Source organism: Vulpes vulpes, chromosome 5 (genome assembly GCF_048418805.1).
Source record: "Vulpes vulpes isolate BD-2025 chromosome 5, VulVul3, whole genome shotgun sequence".
NCBI classification, from domain to species: domain Eukaryota; kingdom Metazoa; phylum Chordata; class Mammalia; order Carnivora; family Canidae; genus Vulpes; species Vulpes vulpes.
Genome location: NC_132784.1, coordinates 26653294 through 26666854, shown reverse-complemented (window position 1 = coordinate 26666854; position 13561 = coordinate 26653294). Strand labels below are relative to the sequence as shown.

Here is a 13561-nt window from a genome sequence, read left to right as displayed (position 1 = left end):
GCTACAGCCTTGATATTTAATCTGCTATTATGAGTTTACATAATGTTTCAGTGTCTCAGTTTAATTACTAATAAAAGGGGGACAGGCTGTGAGTCATACTCAGCTCGTTGAAGAATATTAGACCAATCAAACCAAAAGAATGCTTTAATTTCATTTGGTCCTGGTTCCTGCTTTTAGTGCAGGATTAAAAATAAATATAGAGAAAGAGATGGAGAAAGTGAGTCACCTAATTTACATCTAACATAATGCAAACAAGCATTTCTTTAATAGGTGTTCAGTACCTGAAGTGCTAAATTACAGCAACTTTGAGAAGCAACTTTTTAATGGAAAATCCTAGCATTTTTAATCTTACTGCAGATTTTTTACCTTGTCAACTCAGAATTCATCTGATTTTGAAAAAGAAAAATCTTTTACTTGGAGACAAAGGTAAGCCACAGTACACCTCAAACTAATTAAAGATGAATCTCTTCTGGAACAATGGTACAAAGAAAAAAGCAAATTATATTTTATAACTCAGACAAAACAGTCATCCACCAAAAGAATATTGCCTTCTTTTAATTATTAGAATAAATCATTCCATGGAAAACTGTTTGGCACATAGTGAAGATAAGAAGATGATAAATATAATACAAAACAATAAAAGGAGATAGATTCTCTATTCAAGCAAACTCATCCTAGTTGCAATGAAACCCTGAGGGACCACATACCAAGTTACCTCAGAGGCCTCAAAATGTCAATGGTACTTCATATAAGACCTTCATATAACCTAGACTGATTAAGATTGATCCAATTTAATTTTCAATAACTAGCCCTTGGGAACATTCTAACTAACATGAAACATTGAAACTCTTTTTTCAAAAATATTTGTAGCTGTTAGGAGAAAAGCCATAGTAGGTATGTTATTTACTAAGTATGAGATGAGTAAACATGGAGCTGGTGGTTTACGCTTGAGCAGATAAGGTAGTGAGCACTTGGTGTGGTAGGGCAGGAAGTTGGAGCACAGCCTAGGATTTGCTTGAGTTCCATTTCTGAGTAGCCTCTCTTTTTTCTAGGACCATTCATGGTACTGAGTACTTAGGTGAATTTCTAGAAGCTCTTTATACCTTTTATTTTGAGCCCCACAGCAGGTACTTAGAAACTATATTTGCAAGAACTCTGGTTACTTTGTTTTTTTAAGGAAGGAGGGAAGGAGGGAAGAATGGAAGGAGGAAAGGAGAGAAGGCGGGAATAAAGGAAGGAGGGAAGGAGGGAGGGAGGAAGGAAGGGAAGGAAGGGAAGGAAGGGAAGGAAGGGAAAGAAGGGAAGGAAGGGAAGGAAGGAAGGAAATCTAATATTATTATTTATTATTCCCCCTGAATAAGCTAACCAGATTCCCTCCTGGTCTTTGGATGAGGTCTCTTTCCTTAGACAGATCTACCCAATCTATGACAAAGGTTTCCTGGCAGTGCTGAGAGGACTGCTTACTCTTCACTTTTCCTTAGGTCAAGAGACCCATGCTCTAGTTGTAAACTTACAAACTAATCTGGTGAGCCTAAGAAATTCATGCGACTTCTCTGTGACTCACAGTTCTAGTCTGTGAAGGAGGAGATTAACTTATTCAACAAATAATCATTGAGAGCCAACAATGTCCCAGGCACAGTTACATGTGTTAAAGAGCACACACTATACCCAAAGCTTCTACTCTCCTGGAACTTACATCCTAGTAAGGGGAGCAGAGCCAGAAAATTGCAAAAGAAGAAAACCAATAAACAAAGTCTCAGAAAGTAACATGTAGAAAACAACACAGGCAAATGTGAGAGAATATGCAGCAAGGAGATGAATTCTAGGCTCTTACTGCATCAAGGCAAGAGATGACCATGGCTCTTGGAAGAGTACCAGACATATTTGGGATAGCAAAACGATAAGATTTGCTAACAGATTAGATATAGGGTGGTAAAGGCAACAGGAATCAAGAAGGAGTCCTAGTTTTTCCTTCCAGTACCTGCACAGATGAGGTTGGCATTTAGTGAGCTGGAGAAAAATGGTGAAGACCAGGTCTGAGGGGTTGGTAAATCACGAGTTCTGGGAGTTGGTTGTTAGATACTGCCCTACGTGGTCTCTGAGGTTAATTCATTCTGTGACCCTAGGTTATGATTAGACAGACCATTTTGAGAAATGAAAGATGGTGAGAAATAAGTTATATCCATGCCAAAGAGTGACTGGGGGAGGATAGAAATATTAGCCAAGAGAATCTAAGACATATAGAAGATGTGTGTGAATCCTGTGGGTAAAATCATGAACTCGGGTGTTTAACTCATTGAGTATTTAGATTTTTTTTAAAAAGGAGCAAAGAAGAAGATTATTGATATACAGCCAAAGTCATTGGAGACCTAGCACACTGCCTTGGAGATCCATATACGATATACAGAAGATGGCTCACACATCTGAAAGACAGGAGGATAAAGCAAAGATGGCAGAGACCTCTCTCAGCCACTGATTTGTGCAAGAGACCTTGTTGCCTCTTTATTTTTTTAAAGTTTCTATTCATTTATTTAAGTCATCTCTATGCCCAACCACCCAACGTGGGGCTCGAACTCACAACCCCGATATCAAGAGTCACACACTCTTCTGACCGTGCCCCACTTCTTTCTTCTTAAAGAATAAATGGGTTAGGAGACTATAGGAATATGCCTGGGTGGGTTTAGTGTGAAACCTGCCATTTTATTTTGTGAGGGCTGGACTTATCACTTCAGAAGTGTGAAAACAGGTGTGAAAAACATCCCCCCTTCCCACCACCATTTCTTCTAATAAATGCATAATTTTTTAAAACCCTTTACTAGGCAAAAGTGATTCTAAATATCCCATTGTCCTTATTCCCCATGCCTATGCTTCACCTTCTCTGACAGAATTGTCTAGAACTCCTGGGATCAGAAATGCAGTGTCAGAGTGATACAGGGTTAATTGCCATGTAACATGCTTGCCTTCCACTTTGCCTCCTGTTGCTATACTTAAAAATACTGATTTGCATCATCTGTTTCAGAAGAAGATGCTCCTGAAATGTTGTGAGGAAGCATGAGGAATATTTCTGCCCCCTTAAAAGAAACCAGGTTGCCAAAGCCAACACCACTGGCTCAGGATAGATGACAAACTGTTACTCTTCCCATTTACAACCAGAACCAGATAGAGCCAAGGATCATGGGAGATGTTGCAAGCAAAAGCCTTTTGTAAATGGCAGTATAATGTGCAAATATAAGATGTGACTTCTGTGTTCTTATTCAATCATGAAGAAATGGATGTTGGCTGTCAGGGGGTGGAATTCCTTACGGCTGGATCATAAATGTGCTATCACAACCAAAGCTAGTTTTAAACAATCTAAGTGATCGCTATTGCTAGGAAGAATGGTGGCTTGACATGTACAGCATCAATCTGACCATAATGGTTTCACTTCAGCACCAGATATTTGGCATTTAATAGCACTGGAAAAGGTAAAGGGCGGTTTTTTCACGCCTTTTTATACTTGGTAAGTGATAGGTTCCACCCAGCTAGAGTTCCAATTTATTTTAAATAATAGATTCTACCAAAAACCTCACCTAAACCCCTATCGTGATCTATTTCTATTTAATTTTAACCTCTTCTTTAGAGTACAGAGGCCGATACACCCACTAAAATGATCCCCTAGCATACTTACCCTTGCAAATACATTTTATCTCATAAATTTGTTTTATACCCTTCTTTCTTACCCACAGAAAATGCTGGCTCTGTTATTTTTTCCCTCTCCTCCTAATACCATCCATTCTCTGATTCTATTCTAAGTTCATACACATACAGGTCTCCATTAGAACAGAAATATGCTATTCAGTACTTTAGTCTTTCCATCTCTTCCTCGATCATATTTTAAAAACACTTTCTTCTTTTCTTGCTGTGGCAGTAAAAAGAGAATATAAAAAAGACATACATCACCCACCACATATTTGTAAAGTAAAAGCAATATTTAGCATATTCAGCTTTGTTTTAATTAATGTAGTGAACATTTGTAAATGCATGTCCTCCTTTATGATTTGCCAGTGGCACATGAATTTTTTTAACATGAGTTTCTGTAAGATAAGGACCCAATCTCCATAAAGCCTTCAGCGCTGTAATTTGCTGGCCCAGGAAGCCACCACGTTGACATTCCAATCACTGACTTCCAATGCGTTGGGGAACTTTCTTTATAGATAGCAACTCATGGGCATTTTCAAGGCTCAGTTTAAAAATATGACCAGATACACTGTGCTAAGGCCAATGCACACCATCCTGCCTCCATAACTTTATGACTAATTCAACAGCCGAAAAGTGTTAACGCTAACTTTATTTTGCATTTGCTTATTAACCATTTTCTTTATCCTGGAAAAAGAAAGAAAAGAAAAGAAAAGAAAAGAAGAGGAAAAGAAAAGAAAAGAAAAGAAAAGAAAAGAAAAGAAAAGACAGAAAACTTCTTGTACACAACTGCATATTCTTCTTCTACTTTTAGAAATTCTTTTGAGAGACCATAGCGATTGGGAAGAAATAAGCAATTCATACCCACTTCAAGCATATGCAAGTTTTTGCCATCTTTTCCAACTCACGACTTCTGGAAGTCAAGTCTATATTGAGCTTAAAAAACAGACAGACAGACAGACAAAGACAAAAGCCAGAAAGCCACGGTCAAGACACTCAGATCAATAAGGCTTCCTAAATTCACCGCCCTTCAGAACAGAGTTAAGAAATTCCCCTCAAAGGACGTTCTAGCCATTAAATCCAAAACCTGTTCAAAATAAAAGGACCAAAACAAAATCAAAACACAAAAACACCACGGCTTTATTTAAGAAGTGCTATTTAAGCTATAAAGGATTTCCTGTTGCTCTTGTTTTAAATAATTTTATAGGATTCTTTTGTTCTTGGGCTACTCTATATCCAAATAATCACATATGTAAATGGCTCGGTGCAACAGTGGATGCCACTGACAACGTAAACCTTATTGTTTATCCAGAAGCATTATATGCTCATGCAAAAATGGCATTAAAAGCTTGTGGTCAGATCAAAAAACCACAACTGTAATTGTTTATTTATATAGCTCACCATTATTCTGTAGCGCAAGTTTACATTTTTAAAAATCTCTAAACACTGCTGAGTTGGTCTTCCGAAGAGTGAAAAAATGCAACGCTCGCCTAAATGATTAAAGACAAACAACTTAGGTCGATGCATGCAGCAAGATGCTTTAATATGGAAATTATTTACTTTGCTCTGGCTTATAGTTTTCATTTTGATGCTGCCCTTGAAACTCCATGATAACAGGGCCATTCAGTGGAATTTCTGCATTTTTCTCTGTAGTTGAGGGCAGCTGGTTTCTTTCCTCTCTAAGCAGAAAGCTAAAGTATATTTATCACTCTAACAGTGACTCAAAACAAACAGGAAGTCTTCATCAGCCGGCTCCTGGGCATAGCTGATATTAGGTACTGGCAGAAAGGAAACAGAGACCTCATTCTCTGGAAGTCCAACAGAATGTACATGCAGATGCGGGCGATAACAAAGTTAGGGATGCTCCAAATGACCACCGTGTTCTCCCAAGATGAAGTGCTCTCTCCATGCTCGCCAGTTTTCAGAGTCTGCGAAAATTCCTCAGGAGTTTTCCTTTCCATTTCGGTTTGAAAGAGTAGTTTGAACTGGATACCACGAGCCTTGTGAACCTATGCGCCAAAGAAAACCTAGGAGGGAGCTATTCTGGGAGATTTGGCTTTGATCTGGTTGCTAGGAAAAAGCCCTGCTTTTGTCTGCAAGTATTCTGAATGGCTCCTTCAGTCAGAATGAGGCCTGCAGGTCACTGTCTGAATTAAGTGAAGAGGATTTTTTTTTTTAATGCTAAAAATGAAGTTGTCGCTGTGTGCCATAATAAAGCTGCAGAGAGGGGACGGTGCCGCTGAGCGATGGCAGCAGCTCCTTGCTACAACTTGGACTCCAAGGTAGACTGTGAAAATCACCCAAGCGTGCTTGCAGATCAAATGCATGCAAATATTCCTCAGTGGCGCATATGTTCCTAGAGACCTTAGCCTTCACCTTCTTTTTCAAATAAGACCTGTTTCGGATTCAAAGCCCACTTTGTTTTGATTAATATAAATGTTAGCTATCAAACCATTTTTTTCACCTTATAAATAAATGGAAAGGTCAAACATTCTACACCTAACTTTTTGCAGCTAAACCAAACTCGAAAGGGGTGAGACTGCAAACTACTGATACTGAAGCAAAAATGATTAGGCAATACACTTTGGGAGGTCCTTTAAGAAAAAAAATTTTTTTTTATTTGTTGACTAATCTCCCTGTTTATGATAATGCCCCTACCTTTGTAGAAGGACTTTACAGCCATTATCTAATCTTCTCAGATCCTGGTGAGGTAGAAAGGGAGCAAATCTTATCTCCATTCTCCAGATGAGGACACAGAGACGCAGGGAGGTTGGGTAACAAGCTCACATTTTAAGTGGCACATTCCGTCCAGATGCAAAAATGACAGGAGGATTCGGGTTTTGCTTTTCTAGGAATGGGGCTGGATTTTCACCCAGTCACTCACGCATTCTCCAGTCCCCTTGAAGACTAGCGTTTCTACAGTGACTGTACTGAATCTCTACACAACCTGTTGGAAAAACACACAGCCATCTGGCCCACGTGAGGACCCAACCCTTGACCCTAGTTCCTTTGGCATCTGGTGTCCAAGAACTGAACCACAGACTGAAAGCCTAAGTGGCCCAAAGCAGAATGGGAACAATCGAAAAAGCTCCACTACTCCCTTCAAAATCATTCTGGGCTAGAAAAGAGGGCATTGTATTTCATGAACATACTTACTTTTGCTCTTTCTCAAGTTTACATTCCAAGCAAACCCCAGCATATGCAACGTAAACGCAAAAATAAGAGAGCTAAGACGTAAACCACGTGAATGAAAATGTAATAAGAAAATGTTAAGTAAGAAAAAAACCTAAATTTACTAAATCACTAAAATTCAGTAAGAAAAAAATGAATGAGGGAAAAGTGTACCAAGGCCGGGACCTTCAGGACCACAGCATCTTTATGGGTATGTAGCGTCTCCTCACTTGTACGTAGTGTCTCCTCACTATAGGTCTAGCCAGTAGAATTAAGGAAAAGTTAAAAATGAGAGAGATCCTTTTCCAATAATAATGTTAGATATCCCGTCTTTTGAGCTCTCGCTTTTTTCTTTTTTTTTTTTTTTTTTGCTTTATTGAGATATAATGGATAACCCCTTTTAAAGGATATTATTATCCTTATTATTATTAATATCCTTATTATTCCTCAGGAAAGATCCTAGGGAAACTATAAGCAAAACGACTGGGATGTTAACCAGATGCAACCTGCACCACCAGGTGAGGGGAGATTATCTCCGGAAAACAGGCTGGGGAAGCCTCTATTCTCTCAGAGCACCTTCTGGAGGTTTCAGACACAGGAAGGCAGCCTCGCCTATCTTTTGGAATGCAAAATTCTCCGCAGAACACCAAGCAAAAAGCTCTGGAAGCTCAAAACAGACATCCCTGTCCCCCCAAAAAACCCAGAAGTGTTTTAGGGCAGCATATTCCCTCCCAGTCTACCTGTTTACCTACTCAAATTTCTTCTCAAACTGCATATACGGTTGTAGGTCTGTGAGTTGGGGGTCTGTGAACACTACAAAAATGTCCTTCATCAGCTCAGAAAGCCACAAAGCTGACCTCAGTTTAGGTACGAAATGCACGGATCCTGCACCCTCTCGATATGGGATTACCAAAGGCTTTGTGCCCAACTCCGAATGTGGAGAGGGACTGGACTGTCACCCTGGATCCACCATGTGGCAGCAGGCTAACATACAGATGGGCCAGACCACAGGACCGTTCTTGAGGCTTTGCGGGAGACCCACCCGCAAGGATCCCCTATGCAGTGGGACCCAGACCCTGGGGCTTGCACTACCCTTACTTACTCACCACCGCCTTGTACAAACATTCCGGCAACGCAGGACGACTTGACATTCATTTCTCACAGTGTCACCATGGTTAGAGCTAAGCAAAAGCCAAAAATGAATTAGGTAAATATAGGAGGTTCAGGGACAAATATCATCAGGTGAATTTATTTGCAAATTACTCTTTTGAAGCTTCTCATTTAAGATTCTCTTTAGAGACCTAGTAGAGAATTTTATCATTCTTAAAGGAAAGCAAAGCAGTATTTGATTTCAATATTTGGTGCATAGCCAATCATACAAAAAATACTTAATAAAAGAATCCTTTTTGAAGTTATTATGCATTTATTACAGGATTATCGATTTCAGTAATGAGAATTTTATTGTTAGTATTGGGTTGACATGAGACAATTTTTTTCCTGGAGATTTCTCTATCATTTAATTGAGTCACCTTATTCCTTCTGCCCCAATACACAACTGTTCCTGTTATTCTTTGAATTAATTTGGATAAAAGCCTTCTGCAAAAGCCATCTTTCTGGATCCAGAACCTCGTCTCTGAGCATTTGTTAACACATTATATTATACTAAAGTGAATCCACCCACAAGAAATTAGACAATCTATCCTGGTTTTAATATTTTTTGAAGGCTTACAAAGTGCTAATCACTAGAGCAGTGATTCCCTGCCCTGGTTTTGCAATAGCCTGGGGTATCTCCAATTACCTCATAGATCTTAAAAAAACAAAATTCCAAAAATTTTTCAGAAGAAAATTAATCATAGTTGTATTTAATTTGAAATATAAATATCTGCCACTGCAGATAGGAAGTGTGTGTCACAGTAGGATTTGGTGGGCCGGAGCCTTGGTAAAAGAAAAAAAAAAAAAAAGCAACAATAACCCATTGAAACTCCTCAAAGCTCCAAATCATAATGCTTCCCCCCAAAAAAGAAATACTATTCTTATTCCAAGGAACATAAATTCCAACACACACCTTCTTACAGGCACAAAAAGGAGCTAGGACAAAACCCATTCCAGGACATTTCCTCAAAAAGAATACAAATAAGGTGTGTCACACATTTTCATGAATAAAATAAACATGATAATATCTAATAATACCATTGCACTATTATATGTGCCTAAATTACAGTTGTACTAAGAATGAGAAAATCCCTGGAATAGGACCAGGATTGCTTTTTAATTGTCCATTAGAAAAAGCAAAGAATAAAATCGCCTGCAATGATTTCCTTTTGAGATCATTCACCTTATTTTTTAAATACGAAATCAAAAACATATTGAGACGCATGGTGAGGCTGAGCAATAAAACCGAAGCAAACTGTCTCCTCTCCTCAGCTCAGACTCAGCAGCTACAGCAAGCCCACAGTGCCAGCTTGAGACTGGCAAGGCAACTAGCATTGCACAAAACAAAATCTTAATTTTTCAGTTCCAAGCTGATTCCACTGAGAACATCTCTCTCACCTCACCTCTTGCTTGCTTGCTTGCTTACTTGCTTTCCCTCTTTCTTTCTTTTTTTCTGAATTGAGATCTTTCCATTGAAGGATGTTCTTTCATTATGTGAGATGCCCCCTAAGCCAAGGAAAAATGATGACACTTTTATTTCACAGGAAGACTCCTCTCCCAGGGCCATATTCCGTGAATGAATGGCTTGTAGGACACACCGCTAATAATAAACTCCACCACTGTGCCAACACAAGTGTGAGAAATGCACAGGGAGGCAAAGGCTGGCCAAAGGGATCCTCTCATACCTGCAGCGGCTGACTCCTTCCAAGAAAGCTGTTGAGTCTGCTTGCTTATGTACTCGCTTATTTGCCAGGAAGGTATTCCTTTTAAAAAGTAAAAATAAATAGCTCCTACAACCTCCTTCTTGTCTTGAAATCACTATTTCTACCAGAAAATAAACTCAAACTCCATCTGTTAAGATACTGAAGAACTCTACTGGACAAAACATACCAATATTTGTTGAAGGAGCAATCCTATGCCGGCTAGAAAAGGAGCTGGGAACAAGGAGGTCATTTCCCATTCAAATTTAAATGTCACCATGAAATACTGTTGAAAAATCAAACACATCAAGAGTGATTGCACATGTCACAGACTCATCTCCTCTGACCTCCCTAACACTTGTAGGAGAGTGTTACTGTCACTGAATTGTCTGGATTCCAAAGAGCATTCTGGTTGAGCTCTCACCCACCCTGTGGATTAACTAAGACCATTTTTTTCTCCTTGTAAATCTCATACTCATTCCCCCCTCTCACCTCCCCACCCTATAACACAAAAGTCTTTCCGTCCACCTATCCACCCTCAATTACCTGGTATGCAAAGATGAAAGCAACTTGCTTAATTGTTGAAAGGGAACCTAATTAGAAAATATAGCCACATAACAGATCCCACAATCTACCTCATTTACTGGATAAAACATAAGCTTCTACCCACTACTCAAGCCATCTTCACTCCCATTCTTTTCATGCATTCTTCATCCATTTAACAAATATTTATTGAGCACGTACTACATTCAACGCACTTTGCTGGGAACTGAAGCTTGCAGCCCTGGAGAAGACAAAGCCAGTCCTGTCCTCTGAAGCCAAAAGTCTCCTGGAGAGAGATGGACAAAAATAGAGATTGTTTTAAATAACGTTGGGAAATTATAAGTACTACAACGAAAATAAAATTGGGTAGAGAGATCAAGACTAACTTGAATAAAGTTTTCTAAATATGAAAATAGTAACCTTCTTAACAAGTGAGGGAAGAAAAATAGTCATAGTTATAATATTTCAGGCTGGTGGTCCAGACAAGGGCTCTCAAAGGTTGAGATATTTGAGCTGATTTTCTGCTGGTAGAGCCAGTCAAAAAAGAAAAACACAAAAAAAGAGTAAAATGCGCTAGAGTGAGAATGAGCTTGGTGGGTCCAAGAGACAGAAAGGAAGCAAGAAGGCTGAAGCATAATGAAAAGCCAAGTAAGGTAAGCCTGGAAAGTTGAAGGACTTGGAGGCTGGAATTTGTTCCAAGTGCAGCAGGCAGGATATCAGAAGAGGAAGTGACTTGATCTAATTGAGGCTTTAAAACAGCAGAGTGTAGAGCCTAAGGATCCAAGCAGGGCAGATTCGATATATTTTAGAGTAAGAACAAGAAAAGGGATAAAAAATAAATAAATAACTCATGTTTTGTGTTGAGTTCATGGTAAGCCCTAACGGACGGAGATGATTGACGGGGGTTGGGGAGGCAGGGAATACTTACTTCTATACTCTTTCTTCTAGGTGTGGAAGGTGGAGATGCACTGATTCAACTTCATCCCTCAGCGGTCCTTGAACACATGAAGAAGTGGACTTGTAGCAGCTTTCCTTATGTTCTAGTGTCCTATTTGAATCACAATATCCTAGATTGCTGACATGCTGTTCTACTCCATTTTACATCAGTTTCAAATGCTATTTTAATATCCAGCTCCTCTAAGATTTTGCTGATTAAAACTCTCTTCCTAATGATTATGCCTTATTAATATCCATCCCTTCCATTTTTGTTAATCTTTTACTCTATTTGATACTTAGCTCCTATAGGATTGAGACGAGACTCCTCGGCCCTCCTCTCTTTTTTAGCCCCCACATGCCTGCCTCCCAATGCAATGCTTCCCATGGCCCCCTGGGCCCTGTGTTACCCAAGTCTGAGTTCTGCCTCCACTTCCCTCCCACACCACCCTCACAACTGTTTTCTAATAGACTTTTCTTCTCCATATCTCTACTTGCCACACAATCTGGCCAATCTTTTAAGGCCTAGATCAGGGACGTCTCTTTAAGGACCCACTGTTGACCCCTCCCCAATCAGAGGTGATGTCTCCGTCCAATCCCCTAGGAGGCAGTGGAGTATAATGGTTGACACATCCAACTCCAGGGTCGGACTCTCAGTTCACAGGCCCACCTCTGCCTGCGTCCTAGCTGCGTGCCCCTGGGGAACACATTATTACGTATAGATCTCTGCTGCTTCATCTGGAAAGTGTATGTGGGGCAAGGGGTGAGTAAGAGTACCTGTAACTCAAAGTTGTGAGGATTGAAACAACACACCCAAACTGTATTATAGAGCCCTGACACATAGTAAGGACTACCTGGTGCTAGATGGTTTTGTTATTTTCATTTCGGCATTCTTCGGCTCTCTTGTAAAAATAAGTCTACCTTGGGTTGTGGTTGCCTTTAACCCATCAGATTAAAAATTGATGCTTAGAAGATATCTTATGAATATTTATGATGAAGGAAGGTGGAACATAAAATTAAAAATTCTAAGGATTTTCATCTTTTTTTTAATTTTCATTTCTTTTCCCCACTTTGATTCTTTTTAAAGTAGAAATGATATCTTTTATTTTAAAACTCCGTATCACTCATACTGTGCATGTATACGCATATTCACATACTACATACACCATGAATATATAGTACACGGTCTATATTTTAAATATTTTTGAACTTTCTGAATTAATGAACTCTTGTGCTCAATACAAATAATGCATATATCATGCTAAATTCACCAGGAATGCTGCCTTTAAAATGAAAAACTTTCTCCTCATTTATCCTAAACAGAAGGAATTACAACGGGGCATCACTCCAGCTCACAAAAATCTTTAGGCCTCTGAAGACCCAGAGTTAGGCAGGAGGTTCTTGGAAGTGACATGTGCTGTCTCATCTACATCAATTAATGTTTATTGGACAAAGCACGGATGCTGTGTGCTTTGTACACATTTTCTAAATGTTAAGACACTACGTCTGCTGTCTTACACGTCAAGAAAGACATCACTCATGGCCATAGTAAATACTAAAACACACCCAGATCTCCATAGGCTTATGAATAGTATTGTATCTTATCTCACATGAGAAGAAAAGCCTTCAATGGGCAGGTAGATGTTGACGGGTTTTGTGACATAACAAAGAAAGTCTAGTGGAGAAATAAAAGTAAAGAGTGTGGATTTGAAACGAAATTAAGGATCAGTTGTGGCTTACTTTTTTAAAAAACTAAACACCACATGCCAAATATGGGGTAAAAATGGTTAAAAGATAAACTTGGAGTCTCGACCTCTTTCTCCACAAAGCATCACTTCATCTAGCAAGGATTTCCTATAGTTTCTAGTAAGCATAATGTTATTGTACTTTGTGCCTAGATTATTCCATATCCAAATAATTATAGATGTAAGTCATCTACCTGCCGATCATATTTCCTTAGTAATGAGCTAGTATCAAAGCTCCAGAAAAATGATGCCTTAATACACACCCATTGTAGTTTTTGTCTGTTCATTTTCTTCTTTTCTCTTTGTTCACCCTTCTGTCCTTCATTTCTTCCTTCCTTTCTCTCCTTTTTTTCTTCTGAATTTTCCAGCATTTGTGAATAATTTGGTCAACCCTTCCAGTTGACAGTCTGCACCTCAGTCACTAGTCAGCAGCTATATTCTATTTCACAGATTGAGTTATTTAACTGTGCAAGTTCTTGTCTCCAATACACACTCTTCTTTTCTCGGTTGAGTTATAACACATACTTTTTTCATCAACCTCTAAAAAAAGTAACAAAGACTCCATTCTTACACATGAACTCAAGAATCCAGAATAATTTCTCACGGAGCATCCATTTAAACTCTCGATATTTTCATGTTCCA

The 13561-nt window shown here is 39.1% G+C and overlaps 1 long non-coding RNA gene across 1 annotated transcript; it reads right to left on the bottom strand.

Annotated features, from left to right (window-relative positions):
* Window positions 1–7947: 7947 nt before the first annotated feature.
* Window positions 7948–13316, bottom strand: LOC112926853 (uncharacterized). Its single transcript, XR_003236420.2, has 5 exons — window positions 13183–13316; window positions 11170–11236; window positions 10457–10527; window positions 9889–9984; window positions 7948–8027 (listed from the first exon to the last, which is right to left on the bottom strand). It is a non-coding gene; the product is annotated as an uncharacterized lncRNA (long non-coding RNA).
* Window positions 13317–13561: the final 245 nt, after the last annotated feature.